This window comes from Nomascus leucogenys, chromosome 20 (genome assembly GCF_006542625.1).
Source record: "Nomascus leucogenys isolate Asia chromosome 20, Asia_NLE_v1, whole genome shotgun sequence".
NCBI lineage: Eukaryota > Metazoa > Chordata > Mammalia > Primates > Hylobatidae > Nomascus > Nomascus leucogenys.
The window spans coordinates 27378099-27395807 of record NC_044400.1 but is presented as its reverse complement, the minus strand read 5'-3'; the positions used below and the strand labels follow the sequence as shown (position 1 = coordinate 27395807).

The 17709-nt window shown below is 44.3% G+C and overlaps 1 protein-coding gene and 1 long non-coding RNA gene across 24 annotated transcripts in view; one reads left to right on the top strand and one right to left on the bottom strand.

Annotated features, from left to right (window-relative positions):
* Window positions 1-12562: 12562 nt before the first annotated feature.
* Window positions 12563-14119, bottom strand: LOC100597278. The gene is made up of 3 exons (XR_004027416.1): window positions 14005-14119; window positions 13727-13807; window positions 12563-13641 (listed from the first exon to the last, which is right to left on the bottom strand). It is a non-coding gene; the product is annotated as an uncharacterized LOC100597278 (long non-coding RNA).
* A 537-nt stretch (window positions 14120-14656) lies between these two features.
* CLASP1 (cytoplasmic linker associated protein 1) overlaps window positions 14657-17709 on the top strand; it is a 301555-nt gene continuing 298502 nt past the window's right edge. For 19 of the 23 annotated variants that reach the window (XM_030801424.1, XM_030801422.1, XM_030801427.1 and 16 more), the window contains exon 1: window positions 14657-14749. The gene's annotated coding sequence lies outside the window, so the exon portion shown is untranslated. Of the gene's footprint in view, window positions 14750-14911; window positions 15003-17709 lie in introns of those variants that run through there. The other 4 variants (XM_003277174.2, XM_003277179.2, XM_003277175.2 and 1 more) reach the window with 2 other exon arrangements.

The following is a 17709-nucleotide window of genomic DNA, read 5'->3' as shown; positions in this document are numbered from 1 at the left end:
ATCTCGGTTCAGCAAATTCCGCCTCCCAGGTTCAAGCAGTTCTCTTGCCTCAGCCTCCTGAGTAGCTGGGATTATAGGCGCGCCACCATGCCTGGCTAATTTTTGTATTTTTAGTAGAGACGGGGTTTCACCATGTTGGTCAGGCTGGATCATGCTTCTTATACAGCCTGCAGAACTGTGAGCCAAATAATCCTCTTTTCTTTATAAATTACCCAGCCTCAAGTATTCCTTTATAGCAACACAAAAGGGCTAAGATAACATCCTTCTGGGTTTCCTTCCCCACAGTATTCATACCTCTTGGGCGGTATTCAAGAAGGATAGTGCAAATCCATCTAGCTCCCATTGCCCACTTGACAAATAGGGGCTTTCCAGATACTGAGACTTGCCATAAAGATATAGTAATTAATATGGTAAAATAAGGCACAGGAATAATAACCTGACTGATAGAGAGTCCAGGATATATGCTGAAAGTGTCATTACCCACCTGTGGGGAAGAAATGTAATATTCAATCAATGGTTTCTAAACAATTGCTTGTCGATGTAGAAAAAAATAAAACTAGCTCCTGACCTTACACTACACACAAGTTAATTCCTGGCACATAAAAGACTTAAAGGTTGTAAAAAAATAAAACTTTAAAAAAACTAAAGAAAAATATTGGGGAATATCTTATGACCTTAGAGTGAAAAAATGATGTTTTAAAGACATAATAAACGTAAATAAAAATAAAAGATTGATAAATATGTTCATGAAAATATATCATTATAAAAGTGAAAAGTCAAGCTCCAGATTAGGAGAAGATATTGGCAATGCATATAATAAGGATTTATATAATGACTATAGAACATTTTTCAGAATGAACAATAAAAAGTCCAGCAGCTCATCTGAAAAGTGACCTAGGGAGAAGAGGAGATCCAAATTGTCTGTGAACACATGGAAAGGTACTTAGCCCCACAAGGAATCAGAGAAATTAAAACCAGAAGGAAATAATATTTTACACTCTTCAGATTCACAAAAAATTAAAACTCTAAAAATACACAGTCCTGGCCGGGCGCGGCAGCTTACGCCTGTAATCCCAGCACTTTGAGAGGCCGAGGCCGGTGGATCACGAGGTCAGGAGATCGAGACCATCCTGGCTAACACGGTGAAACCCCCATCTCTACTAAAAAATACAAAAAATTAGCCGGGCGTAGTGGCGGGCGCCTGTACTTGGGAGGCTGAGGCAGAAGAATGGCGCGAACCTGGGAGGCAGAGCTTGTAGTGAGCCAAGATTGCGCCACTGCAGTCCAGCCTGGGCGACAGAGCGAGACTCCATCTCAAAAAAAAAAAGAAAAAAAAATACACAGTCCTCGTGTTAGTCTCATAACCTGCTATTTTGAGATCTTTTTGCTAATTTCAAGATTTGCACACACACTGAGACCTTGTAAATGTCACTAGATGCACCAGTTTTATAAAAATGTTTACAGTAGCAACATTAAAATAAAACAGCAAATGAAACAAAACAAATCAAAAAACCTGGAAACTCACTAGATGTCAATCAATAGGAGATTAGCTAAATACTGAAACGTTCATACAATGGAACACCATAAAGCAGTTAAAACGAATTAGCTGGCCTGGTGCAGCGGCTGGGGCCTGTAGTCCCCACCTACTTGGGAGCCTGAGGCAAGAGGTCACTTGTGTCCAGGAGTTCAAGGCCATAATGTGCTATGATTGTGCCTGTGAACTGCCACTGCATTCCAGCCTGGGCAACATAGCAGGACCTCATCTCCAAAAAATAAAATAAATTAGTTAGAGAAATCCTATTATCAATAGGATAAATCTCAAAAACGTAGTATTAAGCAAAAAAAAAAAGGCAAGTCGTAGAAAGATATATACAATATGATAGCATTTATGTAGCTTAAAATATGAAAATAATGCTAAACATCACTTAGGGATACATTTACATATAGGAAAACCACATGAGTAGGTATGGAAATATAAGCACCAAATTCAGTGGGGAGGGAAGAAAATGGGGTCTGGTGGGGCTACACAAGGAGTTCATTGTAGTCACTATTCTTTTTTGTGTGCCTGAAATATTAAAAGCAAACAAAAACAGAATAACTCCCAGTGTTGTGAGATAGCTCCAAATTCAATTTTCTCTAAACTCTTGTATTCAGTTCTAATTTCAGCCTACTGCTTCCACACTGTCTGCTTTCAGCCTGGTGACACAATCGTTTTTAACTTTAACCAGATGACTAAGACTCTTCTTTGTCTTAGGGAAGCCAAATACTTCCAGTCAGCAAGTCTACACAGGTATTTCTTGTGACTTTATAATAAATGTTTTCTATTCCAAATATTCCAACCTGTTTGCCTAATTTTCTGTGAAAGGAGTGTTCATACAGAAAACCAAACACCGCATGTTCTCACTCAAAAGTGGGAGGTGAACAATGAGAACACATGGACACAGGGAGGGGAACATCACACACAGGGGCCTGTCAAGGGATGGGGGGCAACAGAAGGGGGCAACATTCATTAGGACAAATACCTAATGAATGCGGGGCTTAAAACCTAGGATGGCAGGTTGATGGGTGCAGCAAGCCACCATGGCACATGTATACCTATGTAACAAACTTGCATGTTCTGTACGTGTATCCCAGAACTTAAAATATAATAAATAAATAAAATAAATTTAAAAAGGGGTGTTCATAAGCTCGATATAAAATACCTTTTGGAACATGGGTTCAATGTGAGTTGTCAAATTTGTCGGCCAGCTCTAAGACTACCGAAATGCAGTCAGGATGATCTAGTTCTAGCTCTGAATCTGTCACTAACTACGAGTTGTGATTCCTTAGGCAAACGCCTTAACTTCTCTTGCCTTCAGTTTTTCACCTTAAAATAAGGGCAGTGGATTAAATGATCTCTAAGTTACCTTCTAGATCTAACTTTTCATGATTCTAAGGCAGAATTTGAGGCTCTGCCAAGAAATTCCTTGGCTCTGAAGTTTCTCTCTGGTAACAGTTCCACTAAGCTGGTTGGCTCAATACTGGTCATCCCCAGGCAACTTTTAGGGATGCTGTTTTCCATGTGCCTAAGTTGAAGGTGTGGAGTCCAATTACCCCATCTGCCATTAGGCAAATGTCCTGGCGGCTCATCTAGGTATACACTAGTTATACGTTAGCATTGTCTTTGTAACTTACACAGTCAGTTACCTGATAAATCCCTTGAAGTGGTTGATAGCCTCTTTACAATAACATTTTTCTACTTTTCCCCTGTTTTGCACTAATAATAATCTAATTTGTTTTCTGAGGTATGGTACAAATACTTTTTGTTTATATTGCAATATTATGTTATCAATGGACAAAGAGGGCCCATCGATAAGAAAGGTACGATTTTGCTTTTTGAATTTATATAAATGTAAAATACTAAGTTCAGTGGGAGTAAGAAGTGTCAGCTTCTAGTCAAACCTGTTCATTTCAAGAGGTGGCAACTAACTACCTGTTGCAGTCAGGAATTACAGGTTAAAAGCAACCAACGTTAGTTTAATTCATGTGGTGTTTGAATACGAAATAAAGGAGATGGGCAAGTGGGGAAGTTTAAATATTACACAGTTAATAGCAGGAAGGATACCTAATCCCAGATGACTCAGAATGCCAATGCAGCATGGTGGTAATGTAGAGAAATACAGTTCATGAGCGAGGGCAGAGCTGGGGAAGTTAGGTAACTATATTATGAACCAGCAAAGGCAAATTTTGGAAAGTGATAGAATCAAATACATTTGAGGATTAGTTTAGTGACTGTGAACAGACTAATGAGAAACTATGCTCAATACTGTATATACTCTATTTAAAAATTAGAGGAAGCAATAGGAAAACTAGAAAACTTGGCATGAATATAAGTAGATTATCTGAAGAGATGAAAAAAGACTCAAGTTACTGCAAACAGCAAAAGACAAGAGAATTTCACCCGCAACAGGAAATTCTAAATAAATAATACTAGCTTGGAAATATGGCAAATACAAATCTTGAAATAATTTTAAAATGTGTTGTTTTTTTTAAGACAAAGGGTCTCACTATGTTGCCCAGACTGGATTCAAACTGCTAGGCTCAAGCAATCCTCCTGACTCAGTGTTCCGAGAAGTTAGGACTACGGGCACACACTGCCTTCCTGGCAAAATTTGTTGATTTCTTAATGCATCATCTAACTTTTTAAACTGCAGGCTGACAGAGTGACAGACTCCACCTTGGTTTCAAGCACTGCATGATATAACTAACGTGGCAAAAACAAAAATAGAAGAAACACAGTCATGAAATTGCTGTAGTTGCAGTCCAAGATTCCCATGCACGACAATCAGGCAGTATGCCAAGATTTACAACAAATAGCAGGAATTTATGCCCAATATAAGTGAACAAATACTGACCAGAATCTGTTGTTTTTACTAAAGCAGAAATAGTAGGGCAGTTTCATTTACACATTGTTTTTTTGAGACAGAGTCTTGCTCTGTTGCCAGTCTGAAGTGCAGTGGCGTAATCTTGGCTCACTGCAACCTCCACCTCCTGGGTTCAAGGAATTGTCCTGCCTCAGCCTCCTGAGTAGCTGGGACTACAGGCGCCTGCCACCATGCCAGCTAATTTTTGTATTTTTCGCAGAGATGGGGTTTCACCATGTTGGCCTGGCTGGTCTCTAACTCCGACCACAGGAGATGCACCCACCTCAGCCTCCCAAAGTGCTGGGATTACAGGCATGAGCCAACACACCCGGCCTCATTTACACATTCTGATCTAGCTAATAAACTCTTTCCTCACTTTGCTGTATGAAAGTGACCTTGAAGTGTGTGTGCAGGTGATGGTCCACAAGTCAAAAGATGCCGATTTTTGGAGATATTATCTGTGAAGCTCCATATGCCCTTGTTAAAATGGAAAGATTAAGGGGTGCTCGAAACTATAAGAGTAAATAAACCCTGTCCAAATGAGAACTAGTCTAAATCATTATTGTAGTTCTAAGAGTTTGAAATAGGTCATAATTGTGAGTTGCAATGTTTTGTTTATTTGGTTTAGCTCAAGAATGTTGCCTTCGTTCCTCCCCAGCTCTCTTTGACTCACCCACACCTGTTAGGCGCTCCCTTTTATGTTCCTATAGCAGCCTGCACACATCTCCATCACTGTAGTAACTGTATAGTTTAGTAATAGTTGATTTTTTCCTATGAAACTTTCTTGAGTGTAAAAATTGTGTTTTTTCAGGTATGCATACCCAGAATCAGGTTAATTTTTGGTGAAAGAGAGGCTAACAGATAGCATATAAATGAAAGAAAATTGCCCCTCATTTGGTTTTGAATGCCTCCAAATGGTTCTCTGCATTTGGATGGGTTGATTGAGCCACTGGCACAAGAGTCCATTTGCAAATTGGCATGGACCAGTGTTGCTTGAGAAATCTCATTGAGGGCAATTCAAATCTCCAGACTAAAACTCTATGTCAGGTTACTTTTTGCTATTTGCCCTTGGTCCTTACTAGGTGTAAGAAGAGTCTTCAAAATGCCTGAGCAGGTGCAGATTATAACACACTGGGCAACAGTTAATGTTCAAATGGCTATTCAATCATTTGTTTTACATAAACACTGTCCATTGAACTGCCTGTATTTGTCACGCTTCTCACAACAAGAACCCTTTCTAACTGCCTTCCTTACTGAGAAGTGGATTTTATAATATCAATTTTACTAGTCGTGATAACACTGGAAACTAGAACTATCCCCTCCATTAAAGATAAGTAACCTTGGAGCTTGTGACCAGGCTACGTTACTCGTCTGGATCACACAGTGAGTTGACAGCTGTGAGGGCACCCCTTACTCTACCATTCTCCAGTAACTGCTACTACAGTGTTTAAAGAGGAGCATAGCAGCAGCATAACACCTTTGCACATGGGGAAACCCATAAGAGTGAACCAAACACCTGTATTTTCTCCTACAGTGGGTGGTACTTACCAGGTAAGTCAAGTAATCAGAGTAATCGCTCTCCAGGGAGTGGTTATGAACATGATTTAGCAAACTTGTTTTTAATCTTCTGTTTTCATCATTTACAAGAGACACACCCTGCCTTTGCTCATGTTTCTGTCACACCACTTCTCTAGCAGACACTACCTGTTCCCCAAGTAGTGCAAATCCAGATTCCATATGAGTTATGACACAGATGTTGATAATATGTATGTGCTACTGTTCTTTCCGAATCTTAATTTCTGTAGGCATAAAATATTTTTCCACTTAACATCTAATCTAGATGATTAAGAAGATTAAGTAAAGCTGACTATCTAATTAGATACATGTAAGTCTTTATTACTAAAGTATTTAGGTTAACTTAGAATGGAAGATGCTGCCAAACTGAATTATAGGAAGAGAAAGAAATCTACCTACCTAAAGTTTAGTGATTCCTATTTGCTGAGGCATGCAATCAAAAATATGCTATCAAATGCTTTAAGAATAACTTTTAAAATATTATAAAAATATGCCTTAGTTGGGCGTGGTGGTGCATGCCTGTAATCCCTGCTACTTGGGAGGCTGAGACAGGAGAATTGCTTGAACCTGAGAAGTGGAGGTTGCCAAGATCACGCCATTGCACTCCAACCCAGGCAACAAGAGAGAGAGACTCCATTTCAAAAGTAAAAACTGTAGTCCCAGCTACTCGGAGAGGCTGAGGCAGGAGAATGGTGTGAACCCGGGAGGCGGAGCTTGCAGTGAGCCAAGATTGCGCCACTGCACTCCAGCCTGGGCGACAGAGCGAGACTGTTCCCGGGCCCTGCCCCGCAGGAAGGCAGCTAAGGCCTGGTGAGAAATCGAGTGCAGCGCCGGAGGGCTGGCACTGCTGGGGGACCCAGTACACCCTCCGCAGCTGCTGGCCCGGGTGCTAAGCCCCTCATTGCCCGGGGCCGGCAGGGCCGGCGGGCTGCTCCGAGTGCAGGGCCCACCAAGCGCACACCCACCCGGAACTCCAGCTGGCCCGCAAGCTCCACGCGCAGCCCGGTTCCTGCTCGCACCTCTCCCTCCACACCTCCCTGCAAGCTGAGGGGGCCAGCTCTGGCCTTGGCCAGCCCAGAAAGGGGCTCCCACAGTGCAGCGGTAGGCTGAAGGGCTCCTCAAGTGTCGCCAAAGTGGGAGCCCAGGCAGAGGAGGCGCCGAGAGCGAGCGAGGGCTGTGAGGACTGCCAGCACGCTGTCACCTCTCAGAACTACAGGCACACATCATCATGCCCAGCTAATGTTTGCATCTTTTGTAGAGACAGGGTTTCAATGTGTTGCCTGGGCTTGTCTCCAACTCCTGAGCTCAAGCAATCCTCCCACCTTGGCCTTCCAAAGTGCTGGGATTACAGGCATTCATCACCATGCCCTGCCTCAATAGCTCTTATTAACAAAGATGCAAAAGTCTTCAACAAAATACTAGCAAATCAATTTCAGTGACATATAAAAAGGATTATACATCATAATCAAGTGAGATTTGCTCTGGGAATTCATACAGACAGTGTAATGCCCCATACTAATAAAGAATAAAAAGCACATGATCTACTGGGTGCAGTGGCTCACGCCTGTAACCCCAACACTTTGGGAGGCCAAGGTGAGAGGATCACTTGAGCCCAGTAGTTTGAGTCCAGCCTGAGTGACATGGCTAAATCCTGTCTCTACAAAAAAAATAAAAAAAAATTAGCTAGGCATGGTGGCACATGTCTGTAGTCCTAACTACTTGGAAGGCTGAGGTGGGAGGATCGCTTGAGCCCAGAGGTGGAGGCTGTAGTGAGCCAATATTGTGCCAGCCTGCGCACACACCAGCCTGGGCAGCAGGGCGAGACCTGTCTCAAAAAAAAAAAAAAAAAAAAGCAAATTGGCCAGGCATGGTGGCTCAGGCCTGTAATCTCAGCACTCTGGGAGGCCAAGGCAGGGGCGTCACTTGAGCTGACTTCAAGACAAGTCTGGGCAACATGGTGAAACCCTGTCTCTACAGAAAATACAAAAATTAGCCAGGCATGGTGGTGCGTGTTTGTTGTCCCAGCTACTCAGGAGGCTGTGATGGGAGGCTGAAGCTGCGGGGAGCTGTATTTGTGCTACTGCATACCAGCCTGGGTGACAGAGTGAGACCCTGTCTCTCTCTCACACACACACACACACAAACACACACACACACACAGCAAATCAAAATCAGTCACCCCATTATCAACATCCCTCATCGGAGCAGTTACAATTAATGAACCTACACTGACACATCATTATCACCCTAAGTGCATAGTAATGTTTCTTTTTGGGGTGATGAAAATGTCCTAAAACAAATTGTGATGGTGGTTGCACAACTTTTTTTTTTTTTGAGACAGGGCCTCACTTTGTTGCCCAGGCTGGAGTGCAGTGGCGCTCACTGCAATGTCTACCTCCTGGGCTCAAGTAATCCTCCCACCTCAGCCTCCCAGGTAGCTGGGACTACAGGTGCACAACACCACGCCTAGCTAATTTTTGTAGAGAAGTGGTTTTGCATGTTGCCCAGGCTGATCTCGAACTCCTTGGCTCAAATGATACTCTTGTCTTGGCTTCCCAATGTGCTGGAATTACAGGCATGTGCCGCCGCACCCAGCCTGCACAACTCTTTGAATGTACTAAAGTTGTTGAATTGTATACTTTAAATGAGTGAATAGTATGGTATATGAATTATATCTCAATAAAGCTGGTAGCAAAAAATTTTATAAGACAGTTGGGTTAATTTGAATAACAGGGTAGTTGATATAAAGGAATGATAGCGGTCTGAAGTTGTATTTATTAAAAAAGGAATTCTTTTAGAAATACTAAAAAATTTGTGAAGTAATTTTAAAACCACTGTCTTGACCCCTTGCAGTTATCACTTTCCTGCCCCTATCCTTACAACCAACTCCATACCCAAATTATCTATTCTCCCTCTCTCCAATTCCGTTCCCACCATTCTATTCTAAATCCATTCCAATCAGGCTTTTATCCTTACTACTCCACTATCATAAGCAGTGGCCAGTTAGAACCCAGCAACTGACATGGTTGTTCTTCCTTGAGCCATCCTCCCCACCCAGTTCAACTGGGATTCTTTTCCTGGTTTCCTCCTATTTCAGTACCTAAGATACCTTTCTCAAACTTCTGTCTACACTTTATATGTAGATTATTTCATGGTTTCAAATACTCTCTACGTGCTCTCTCCCAAATTTACATCTCCAGTCTGGACATTTCTAAATTCCAGACTCCTACACAGCTAACTCTCTTCTTGATATTTTCATGTGGCATTCTAATAGGCATCTCAAATTTAAGCTCCAAAACAGAATTTTTGTTTGTTTGTCTTTTTGAGATGGGGTCTCATTCTGTCACCCAGGCTGGAGTGCAGTGGTGCCATTTTGGCTCACTGCAACCTCCACCTCCAGGGCTCAAGTGATCCTTCCAAGCAGCTGAGACTATGGGCATCTGCCACCATGCCTAGCTAATTTTTGTAGAGATAGGGTTTCACCATGTTACCCAGGCTGGTTTCAAACTCCTGAGCTCAAGCGATCTGCCTGCCTTGGCCTCCCAAAGTGCTGGGATTACGGGTGTGAGCCATCGTGCCTGGCCCAAAATGGAATTTATCTCTTCCCATCCCCAACCTGCTCCTCCATCTTTCCCATTTCAGTAAATGGCAACTCCATTCTTCAAAATGCTCAGGCCAAAAATCGTAGTCACTTTGGACTCCATTTTCTCACATCCTATATAAATTGTCATCAAATCCTATGTGCCACCCTGAATATATCCAGATACCTCATCCCTCCACTGCTTGCACCTTTTCTATGCCACTTATCTCTCACCTGGAGTATTACAATAGCTTCCTAAGTGGTCCCCCTTGCTCCTCAATAATCTAGTGTCAAAATAGAAGTCAATGTGATTCTTTAAATATGTAAGTAGAATTTCATTATTTTTCTACTCAACGATGGCTTCCCGTCTCCCTCAGAAAAAGCCAAAGTCCTTACAATGGCCTGTAAGTCCATGCCCAATTTGAATTCCTCTTACCTCTCTGACTTCATTTCCTACTTTTACCCTACTGTACTCTGCTTCTATCACTCTGGACTGCTTTCTGTTCTTAGAATGTAGTAGGCATCTTTCTGCCTCAATGATTTCTGCACTTGTTATTCCACCCAGAATGTTCCCTGTCCACCCAAGGCACATTTCTTGTTCCTTGGCCTCCTTTAGATCTTTGTACAGTTTGCCTTCTCAGTGGGGCTCCTCTGCCTCTGGTATAAACAAAAACCTCCCTTCCCTACTCTCAGCTCACCCTATTCCCCTCACTGCTTCACTCTTTCCTGCCAACACTTATCCTACCTGTCTTAGTATATATTTTACTTATTAATATTTTTAGTCTCTGCTATGAGGACAGGGATTTTTCCTTGCTTTGCTAAGTGTTTGGCACAGTATTGGCACACAATATTTTTGAGTGTATGAATGCTATTTATAATGCACTATATTCTCTGCCTCTTTGTTTAACTATCACTAGCTCCATGGGAGTCTGGATATGCATCCCTTAGGAAGATCAGACTGACTGAATAGAAGAATTGTCCACTCACTCTGACTACCGTTATCTATCTCTCTAAGGAAGACAAAAGCATAGCAGCAATTCTGGAGGCTCAGGTTCCAGTCAAAGCTTTGAGACCAATTAGGCATGTGACATTGGGAAGATAATTTTTCCTCTCTGGCCCTTAATTTCCTCATCTGCCAAAAGGAGATCATTTCCTTAAAAGACCTCACAGTATTTTTGAGAATACAAAATGAAAGATGAAATGTTGAGTAGGGAAGGGTATGTCTTATTAATTTCTCTACTACATACAAAAATATATTTACCTGGCATTTTATATTTGTTAAAGGTAATAAACAAACCTAAAAGCAAACCCCAGGGTTCTTTTAGGAACCTTGAAAAATGTACTTCTGTTGTGTTGTGCCTTTATACATACCACTAATGTGACAGCAAAGACTCTTGATGGTCAGCCTATTCTTTCTCCTGAGAAAAGTCACTCTTACATGTCATTTTTTTCTTTCAGTATCCTCATCCAAACCAATGAATAGTCAGTGCTTACTGGGGCCTGGCTCCAATGGCAGTTTTCTTTCCTAATCTCGTGTGTACATGTGGTTGGTGAGCCTTTTCTCAGCCCATCTGCAACTCAGAACCTTGATTTTCTTGCCTGTAAATTGGGGTGCATAACAACTGGCTCACATTTATTTTAATGGATTCATGGACTCATCAATAATTTACATAAAGCAGTAGTACAATGCCTGGCACATCTAGAGGCTTCCATAAATGCTTTATAGAAATGGAGTATGTATTCAGCTTCCACTGCCAGAGTTGCTTTCTGAAACAGATCTTTCTAGTCGGGCATGGTGGCTCATGCCTGTAATCCCAGCACTTCGGGAGGCTGGATCATGAGGTCAAGAGATTGAGACCATCCTGGCCCAACATGGTGAAACCCCGCCTCTACTAAAAATACAACAATTAGCTGGGCGTGGTGGCATGTGCCTGTAGTCCCAGCTACTCAGGAGGCTGAGGCAAGAGAATCGCTTGAACCACGGAGGCAGAGGTTGCAGTGAGCCGAGATCACACCACTGCACTCCAGCCCGGGCAACAGAGCGAGACTCTGTCTCGGAAAAAAAACAAACCCAAAACAGTTCTTTCATCATGTTACTATGCCTAGTCAAGGACCTTAAACAATATAAAGTATGAATTTCTATACTTGGTTTCAAAATCTCCCACATTCTATTAATACTAATTTTTGAGACGGAGTCTCGCTGTTGCCCAGCTTGAGGGCGGTGGCGCAGTTTCCGTTCACCACAACCTCCACTTCCTGGGTTCAAGCATTTCTCCTGCCTCAGCCTCCTGAATAGCTGGGATTACAGGTGTGTGCCACCACACCTGGCTAATTTTTGTATTTTTAGTAGAGACAGGGTTTTACCATGTTGGCCAGGCTGGTCTCAAACTCTTGACCTCAAGTGATCCACCCGCCTCGGCCTCCCAAAGTGTTGGGATTATAGGCGTGAGCCACTGCGTCTGTCCCCACAATCTATTAAAATCAGGGTTTTTCTTTTTTTTTTTTTTTTTTTTTTTTTTGAGAGGGAGTCTTGCTCTGTCGCCCAGGCTGGAGTGCAGTGGCGCAATCTCGGCTCACTGCAAGCTCCGCCTCCCGGGTTCATGCCATTCTCCTGGCTCAGCCTCTCTGAGTAGCTGGGACTACAGGCGCCCGCCACCACGCCCGGCTAATTTTTTGTATTTTTAGTAGAGACGGGGTTTCACCGTGGTCTCGATCTCCTGACCTCGTGATCCGCCCGCCTCGGCCTCCCAAAGTGCTGGGATTACAAGCGTGAGCCACCGTGCCGGGCCGGGTTTTTCTTTTTTTGTTTAAGACTAGCCAAGTGCAGTGGTGAGAAGTGGAGCACAAGGAGAACAAGGACTTTGGTCTGTAACTGACAGTGAACAATCAAGATAACTTACTATCTCTGTATCAGCCTAAAAGGATCTTGAAAGGTTATTTGTACACTCATGTTTGAAGCAGTATTATTCACAATAGCCAAAAGGTGGAAATAACGCAGGTGGTATATACATACAGTGGAATATTATTTAGTCTTAAAAGGGAAGGAAATTCTGACACATGCTACAACATGGATAAACCACAAGGAGATTATGCTATGTGAACTACGCCAGTCGCAAAAAGACAAATACTGTATGATATCACTTACATGAGGTACCTAAAGTAGTCAAATTCATAGAGACAGAACTAGAATGGAGGTTACCAAGGCTAGCTGGAAAATGGCGAATGAGAAATTGTTTAATGGGTGCGGGGTTTGTTTTGCAAGATGAAAAGAATTCTGGAGACTGGCTGCACAAGGTAAATATACTTAATACTAACGAATTATTCACTCGAAAATGGTTAAGATGCTAAATTTTGTTGTGTAGATAAAAAAATTTAAAAATCGATTCCATCTTTCTCATCAAATCTTTTTACTCTTTGTTTCTTTTTTTCCCATTTCAGTTAGATTGCTCTCTTCACTGTACTTCCAGTATGCCTCTTGAGCCTTTGCACCCTGGTGTTTCTTCTCTGAAATGGTCTTTCGTTATCACCCATCCATTTTCAAAAGGTTGCATGTGCTTTCGTCCCAAAGACATTAGTTTATAGATCCAACCAGGAGTCGCATCCTCCATGTCATCCCTATTCTTTCAAACCACATACCTCTCCCTTTTCTGCACTACACAGAAGGCCCTACATATGGCCTTCACGCTTTAGCTTAGCCTCTCCGACCATACCTCCTAAGACCCTGAGGATCAGGGGGCATTATCTCATAGTTCTCCTGCACTTCTCTCCCATCCCAACACATACACATGACACTAGCAAGGAGCTCCGCACACAAGCTCCTCCAGTAAAAACAACGCACTGGGCAGTGCATCTCAACACATCAAATTACCGGCGCGCATAGGAGCCTGATGCGGCAAATCTGTGGGTCCTTCGGGATCCTTGAAGGCAGCCCTATAATTTGCAGTTTTCTACCCTCCAAAACACTTTCCGGGCCAGATGCGGTGGCTCACTTCTGCATTCCCAGCACTTTTGAAGACCCAAGACGGCGGATCACTTGAGGTCAGGAGTTTGAGACAAGGCTGGGAAACATGGTGAAACCCATCTCTACAAAAAAATACAAAAAGTAGTTGGGGGTGGTGGTGCGCGCCTGTAGTTCCAGCTACTCGGGAGGCTAAGGCAGGAGGATCACCTGAGCCTGGGAAGTCGAGGCTGCAGTGAGCCGTGATCGCGCCATTGCACTCTATCCAGTCTGGGCGACGGCGGTCAGACCCTGTCTCAAAAAAATAAAAGCCACCACTTTCCCACTTATTATCCCAGGGAAACGCACGCGACGGAGGAGCGAAGAAGCGTTTATTTGTGGAAGCGCTCAAGTAAGAAACCCTGCTCGCTGGCCGACTCAAGGGTCTCCGAAGCCTTCTCGGGGCTGTCTCCCCTCCCCAAAAGGCAAAGAACCGTTAACAAGCCTACTTCCGGCACAAGCGTCCGCGCCTGCTCGGAAAAGGGAGCGTGGACACACAGCTCTGTTACGGGAAGCCGCAGGACACAGTTTCCTTCATTGCAGTCGCCCTGTGGGCGGACGCCCTAACCCAGAAGTGAAAGATCGTTTCCTTCGAGTATCAGACCCCCGACCAAAGGAAGTTCCACTTGGACGACTTTTACCCAGGGTTTCCCGACTCCTCTTTAGCTCTTCCTATCACGCTCCCTGCTTGCTGGTGCATTGTTGCTGTGGCCACTTAGTTCCGACCTTCCTTGTCTAACTCGAGTTTTGTCGTAACTTTCCAAGGGGCCTAACCATACTCGGGCCACCTTTTCCTTAAAGAAAAAAAACAAACAAAACCTTTACCCTACGGATCCCCATCAGGGTCAACTAACGTTCTCCGTGAGGGGCAAAGCTCCCTGGGACTTTACGCCAGCGAAGCCTAATACCGCCAGGCCGGCGCCTGCGCGGGGCGTTACCATAGAGAGGCAGCCGCCTCTCTGGTCTCGGTTTACGCTCTCTATGGTGTAGCCGGGTTGGTGGCGGTAAGAAGAAAAAGGGTGACCGCACTGCGCAGGCGCCCTAGGCGTCTCTCTTGCTCTCTCGGTCTTTTTTTTTTTTTTTTTCTTTTTTTTTTTTTTTTAATCCCCGCACCAAGCGCTTAACCTCATTGGGGTGGAGGAGAAGGCGGCGGCTCTCTGGTCCGCAGCGGCAACAGTAACGAAAAACAGGGCTGTAAGTACCCGGTCAGGGGGCGGAGGGTCAGACCCCAGCCCTCCCGCGGCCCTGGCCCCTCCCGCGCAGTGGCGGGCGCCGGGTCTGGGTGGGGGCGATGTCCAGCGCTGTCATCGGCTCTTGGGTGCACTTTGGGGGGATGGGGCGGCCCTAAGGTGGGAGCCTGGCGAGGAGCGGGATGCGAGGGTTGTTTATCCAACCAGTAGGTCGCTGAGCCCAGGCTGCTTTGCAGAGGGAGGGGATCGGCCGTGGGGTCAGTCGGGCTTTGTGTGCCCCTCTCTGTTTCCCTTTTCCAGACCCCACCCGGGCCCCCTTCCTAACCGGAGTCTCCGCTGCCGGGTGGGAGAAGCCAGCGAGCCCGGGGCGCGTTTGAAAGGAAGGGAGGGGGCGAGGGAGAGAAACCCACAACAACTAGTCATCGGCGAGTGATGGGTGTGGAGAAAGATCCAGAGAGAAGGGGTGCCGGGAGGCGGGCGGCCCGGGCTCCCGTCCTGGGCTCCCAACCGGGCCAGACAAAAGCTGCGCGAGCGGCGCCGAGCGGAGCGGCCGGCTTGATGGGATGCACAAGGTCCCCTTGGTCCCCGGGGCCTTCGAAGAGCTTCTTTCTAAAGCTGGGAAAGCGAACAAGTGCTGAGTTAAGCCTGTGCAGACTTCTCAACTTGCCTTTGTTGTTCTTTAGTATTGGCAGAGACGCTCTGACGACGATGAGTGTGTGATCTTGCACGTTAGCCTGGCTAGGTACAATGGAGCTAATCGAATTTTGCTTTCCGTTTTCCGAGCTGCTGGGATGAGTATGGGGCTTTCCAGAGTTTAAATTATTACATAATATTTTTAAAATAGTTGTTTGTTTCTAAAATAAAAAAAAAATTAATGTGGAGTCTGAAAGCACGCTGTGGTGAGTTTGCAGCTGAGTTTGCAGCTGGGTGAGTTTCTGTGTAGTGGGGTGCGTTCATTAAATACTGATCATTCGTAGAACCTGTGAGCTCTTTAAACATGATACTTTAATTTGTAGATGTGGCAATGAGAGCTTCAGATTCTCTAGTCCTTTGGGAGACAGTGATGCAGAAGAGTCAGAAGCGAGAAATAGTTTCATGCCGCCATGTACCTTGGACCCTACTTGGGTGCCACAGTCCGTTTTCGATTCTGGCATTAGAAATTGTTTTTATTACTACGATTATTTACGACGATAACAGTCCTCTCGATATGAGGGATCCTGGATATTGGCTCCGTTTGCTCATCAAGGGATTGGGAGAATAGCAACATTGATGTAGGGACCATATAGATAAAAAGTAGCACAGTGCCTCAGAGTACTGAATATTATTTATTTTTTACATTTGTTAAGAAATTTAAATTTTGATGATCTGGTTATCTTGTTAAATTGTTTAATACACCTTTTTAGCAGTTGTTACTGAAATCTCAGTTTCTATAATTCATTGTTTATTATGGGCTACCTTGTAACACCATTTTTAGACTTCTAAAGTTTTAGTTTTTATGAAGGAGTTTTCAGCCATAGCATTTAATTCTCCCAGGTAAGGTTAATCAAAGTCAGGACTCCTTAGAGGAGACTTTGTTGGTGGTGGAGGTGTCAAATATTGTATCTCTGTGTTACAACTGAATTGGCAAATACAGAAAAGGCTTTTGCTAAGTTTGCACCATAAATTTGTGTTAGAACGGAAAACCCAGATCTCCTAGTATGTCAGGCTTTTGAATTAACCCACAGATTCTTTATTTATGTAAAAGAGGTAAACTTTTTTTTTAATTGATAGCAAGTAAAACTGGAGCCTGGTGTATTAGGCTTCAGTAACTAGTGGGATAGAATCTCTTTAAGTGTAGTTCAGATGATGGGAACTTGCTTTTTATAGAGCAAGATTTCAGACCCTTAAAATAGTTTGACAGGGATGTTGAGAAATGATTGGCCAGAAGAACATTAAGTTTGTCATTTAAGTGTGTTATATTTTGTTTACTGGTTTTATTATTTATTTTTAATTTTATTTTTGAAGCAGTTTCACTCTTGTCACCCAGGCTGAAGTGCAATGGTGCAATCTCAGCTCACTGCAACCTCCACCTCCTGGGTTCAAGCGATTCTTCTGCCTCAGCCGCCTGAGTAGCTGGGATTACAGGCACCCACAACCATGCCCAGCTAATTTTTGTATTTTTAGTAGAGACAGCATTTCACCATGTTGGCCAGGCTGGTCTTGAACTCCTGACCTCCGGTGATCCGCCAGCCTTGGCCTCCCAAAGTGCTAGGATTACAGGCGTGAGCAATCGTGCTCGGCCTGTGTTTACTGGTTTTAGATTTAGATTTTTTTTTTTTTTTTGAGATGGAGTCTTGCTGTGTTACCCAGGCTGGAATGCAGTGGCGTGATCTGGGCTCACTGCAAGCTCCGCCTCCCGGGTTCACGCTATTCTCCTCCCTCAGCCTCCCAAGTAGCTGGGACTACAGGTGCCCACCACCATGCTTTGCTATTTTTTTTTGCATTTTTTTAGTAGAGACGGGGTTTCACCGTGTTAGCCAGGATGGCCTCGATCTCCTGACCTCATGATCTGCCTGCCTTGGCCTCCCAAAGTGCTGGGATTACAGGCGTGAGCCACCGTGCCCGGCCTAGATTTAGATTTTTTTGCTTCCGTCTTGTTTATTTTCTTTTTTTTTTTTTTTTTTTTTTTCTTGAGGCGGAGTCTCGCTCTGTCGCCCAGGCTGGAGTGCAGTGGCGCAGTCTCGGCTCACTGCAAGCTCCGCCTCCCGGGTTCACGCCATTCTCCTGCCTCAGCCTCTCCGAGTAGCTGGGACTACAGGCGCCCGCCACCACGCCCGGCTAATTTTTTGTATTTTTTAGTAGAGACGGGGTTTCACCGTGGTCTGGATCTCCTGACCTCGTGATCCGCCCGCCTCGGCCTCCCAAAGTGCTGGGATTACAAGCGTGAGCCACCGCGCCCGGCCGTCTTGTTTATTTTCTTAAGTA